Here is a 3803-nt window from a genome sequence, read left to right on the forward strand (position 1 = left end):
TTCCATGAGTGAAGATGAAGTACTCAGTAGAACGCTCATATGCATGCCAGGGTGGAAGCATGCTGAGGAACCTATCACCAGATACTGCTGGAACAATCTCCCATCAGTTATTTATCTGCAGAACATAAATATCATAAAGATTAATGTGGATACAAGGAGGAATACATTAAAAAAACTAAGCAATTCGGTTCAAAAATATCAAGGCACTTCAGACTTGGGATACTTCTAGAAAATCCAGAAAAAAATGATCAGCACAAGTATGGATCTTTTTCGTGACGTTGTCCACGACACCATCCATTTGGATCAAATCACGATTGCTGGGATCAATTATGATCTGTGAGAGCATAGTGGGCAGCTTCTGCATTTGCGTCGAAAGGATGCAGGCTCTTACGGCATCAAGCGTACCCACCCTCTCGAGAATGTTGAGCAGCAAATCATTGGGCAACTCGCTCAGCATGTCCTCCCCGTTACCAGCTGCTGCCTTGGACTGTGTTTCCACCGTCTCAAGGCCTTTGAGAAGCACATCGTTCGACAACTCGCTTAGCTTGTCATTTCAGGAATATTTTTGGCTCACCTATTGTTTCTCGTTGTAAGTTGTCTACTTAGTTCTTTTTTGAGAACGGATCACCATGAAGCTCAATAGAGGTCGCCGTCGTCACAGCAGCCGTGAGTAAGTTGTTGCTGCTTCTTTTTTTTCTTTATTATTATTATTACTCACTCCGTTCGGAATTAATTGATGCTGAAATGCGTTAGATACACGCATTTCAGCATCAGTTAATTCTGCAGGGAGGGAACACAATTTATCGTTCTATCAGCGATGACTAATCCGCCTCCCCTAAATGCAGTCGAAGAAAGCAGCTGATAACAGGGAGGACAAGCTAAGCGAGTTGCCGAACGATGTGCTTCTCAAAGGCCTTGAGACGGTGGAAACACAGTCCAAGGCAGCAGTTGGTAACGGGGAGGACAGGCTGAGCGAGCTGCCCAACAATTTGTTGCTCAACATCCTCGAGAGGGTGGGTACGCTTGATGCCGTAAGAGCCTGCATCCTTTCAAAGCAAATGCAGAAGTTGCCCACTATGCTCTCACAAATCATAATTGATCCCAGCAATCATGATTTGATCCAAATGGATGGTGGCGTGGCCGACGTGACGAAAAATATACTACAGTGTAGTATATTAACACTGTGTTCTTAAAATTCACTATGACCTCTAGAAGATCTAATAGTAAAGTGAAATTCCATGCACAGAAACCAGCCTCTTTCATCAGAAAAGTAAGTCAGAAAGGAAGAACAAGATGTTATCATAATACTAAGTTGTAAGATAAAGCTGAAGAGGGTAAGAGAAGAAAATATCACTTACCATATATACCCTCCATGGCATCACTGACAACATGCTGAGCTGCGACATCATATACTTGGCGGGTTGTAGTAGTAGGTGCAAAAACCCGATCTGTGTAACAACAGTACAATACAGTATTAGTCTCTACAGTTTAACTTGAAACTGGAGAGAATAGATAAAATGTCAGTCTCGGAAACGCGTCTACTTCTCCTAGATATTAATTTGCAATTATTCCATGTAACGGAACAGCCTACTTCACTGGAATAACTAGCCGTGCAGGAGACATTGAAATAGTTCCATTTGTTCATACAAATGAATGTGTAAACAAAACTACCTAGAAATTTATTTATCTAAACCAATAGTTTTAGCACCATAACTAGAAAACTTCAACAATCGATTCATCTGCAAAGAAAAAACCTATAGTAAACTAGAGTTCTTCAAAGTTGTGTGCCGTCCAACTGTCAATTTTCATGTAGTCACCTCTTACAGAGCCGATAGCCTGTATTAGTCCTGCCACCTAAGCATGCTGACAGCTAAGCATGAGCTAATGAATACTTGTTTTGTACAATTCCCTACATAGATCAGCATATGGATTGTGAATTAGCACGGGAGTAGCAAGCCTAAACGGTGCAGATTATCCAATCCCCAGTGCATCAGTACACAAAACTACCATGTTGAAGTATGTGCCCCTCGTGAATAGGTGCACTATTTTGAGAATACTAACATTATACTACTGGTTTCATACTTAATTATAAGCAAAATAAACATCAAACTGTATTGAGGTCCCTGTTTCCAATGTACGGATAAATTGATGCAATATCAGAAGGTCATAATACGAAATTCGGAAGCATTTGCGGTGTATTCTGAGCTCTAGAAGCAAACTGAGTAGTGGCAGGGCGGCATGAGAAAATTCCAACAATCTATAATTAGAAGTATCCCCAAATCCCATCCAGTCAGTTCACCCTCTAGCTTAGGCTCGGACTGAACATTTCAGTGCGACACAGCAAATTCCCAACAAAAAGATGACAGCCAGAGAGAAAACAGTGCCGCCAATGCCGAAATCCACAAGCAATCCAAGCGCCAACCAGCGGAGAAGGGACTGAGACGTACCGTAAGCGTAACCTATGTTGGGGTTCTTCTTGCTCTGCACGACCGTGTCCCCGTCGGCGTACCACGCGACCTCCTCCCCCTGCCGAATCTCTCGCGGGCTTCACGCCACACGGAGGAGAGGAACAAAAAAAACCCAAAATCAACCCGCACTCCCCCAAATCCATCTTAAAGAGGAGCCGACCGAGGCGGAGCGGGAGCGGGAGCGCGCGGCGGAACCTGAGCGGGCGGAAGCGGACGGTGACGGTGACATTCTCCTTGGTGGTCGCCTGGTCGTCTTCGTTGTTGTCCAGCAGCCCCGCGACGAGGAGGATCTCCTCGGTGGAGACAATGGTGAGGCGCGGGTCGAGGATCGGACGCCGCCTCGTCGTCGGGTCGAGGAGGCCCGCCGGCCGCACCATCCCTGTCGGCGGGGAGGAGGGTGCCTGACGTGATCTCGCGGAGACGGGGGTTCCCTTCTCGTCCACGCGACGCGGGCCTCAGATCTTGCGCGACCGCCAGGGAGCGGAGGCCGGATCTCTTCGCTAGGGAAGCCATGGGCGGGCCGGAGAGCACCCAGAAGCCACAGTGGGAGGAGTCTGCAATGGATCTGCATCGAGTGGGGGAGAAGGAGGGTGCAGACCGGCTGCGAGGGGAGAGGGAGTCGTGGTGGGAGGCGACTGCTAGGGTTCGCGTGCACTGAGAGAGAGGGGGTGCTGCGCGTGCGCGCGCGCGAGAGAGAGAGAGAGAGAGAGAGAGGGGCTTGCTGCGCGCGCGAGAGAGGAGTGCTAGGATGGATGGATGGACAGATGTTTGCCATGTCATCAATCCATCCCACAACTGATTTCACCAATCAGAGTTAATATTACATAATTTTATTTTTTGTTTCTTTTATACTCCCTCTCTAAATGCTCTTATATTATTTTAAGGAGGGAGTAGTTTTTATCCTCTTATTCACGGTAAACATTTACTCCCTTTGCCACAAGTCGAGCTTTATAAACGGTCACATTGCCGTCGGCGTCCGTCTTCCTCTGAAAGATCCATTTGTTCTGAATAGCTTTGCAGACCTCATGCAGTACTTCCAAAGTCCACACTTTGTTCTCATACATGGATCCTATCTCGGACTTCATGGCTTCTAGCCATTTGTTGGAATCTGGGCCCACCATTGCTTCTTCATAATTTGCAGGTTCATTGTTGTCCAACAACATGATTGATAAGACGGGATTACCGTACCACTCTGGAGCAGCACGTGGTCTCGTCGACCTGCGTGGTTCGACAGAAACTTCAACCGGAGTTTCATGATCATCATCATTAACTTCCTCCTCCACCGGCGTCGCAACGACAGAGGTTTCCCCTTGCCCTGCGCCACCATCCAGAGGG

The 3803-nt window shown here is 47.1% G+C and overlaps 1 pseudogene; it reads right to left on the minus strand.

The window, feature by feature from the left end:
• Positions 1-2104: 2104 nt before the first annotated feature.
• On the minus strand, positions 2105-3039 carry LOC123448168 (annotated as a pseudogene).
• Between the last annotated feature and the right edge of the window lie 764 nt (positions 3040-3803).

Source organism: Hordeum vulgare, chromosome 4H (assembly GCF_904849725.1).
Source record: "Hordeum vulgare subsp. vulgare chromosome 4H, MorexV3_pseudomolecules_assembly, whole genome shotgun sequence".
Taxonomy (NCBI): domain Eukaryota; kingdom Viridiplantae; phylum Streptophyta; class Magnoliopsida; order Poales; family Poaceae; genus Hordeum; species Hordeum vulgare.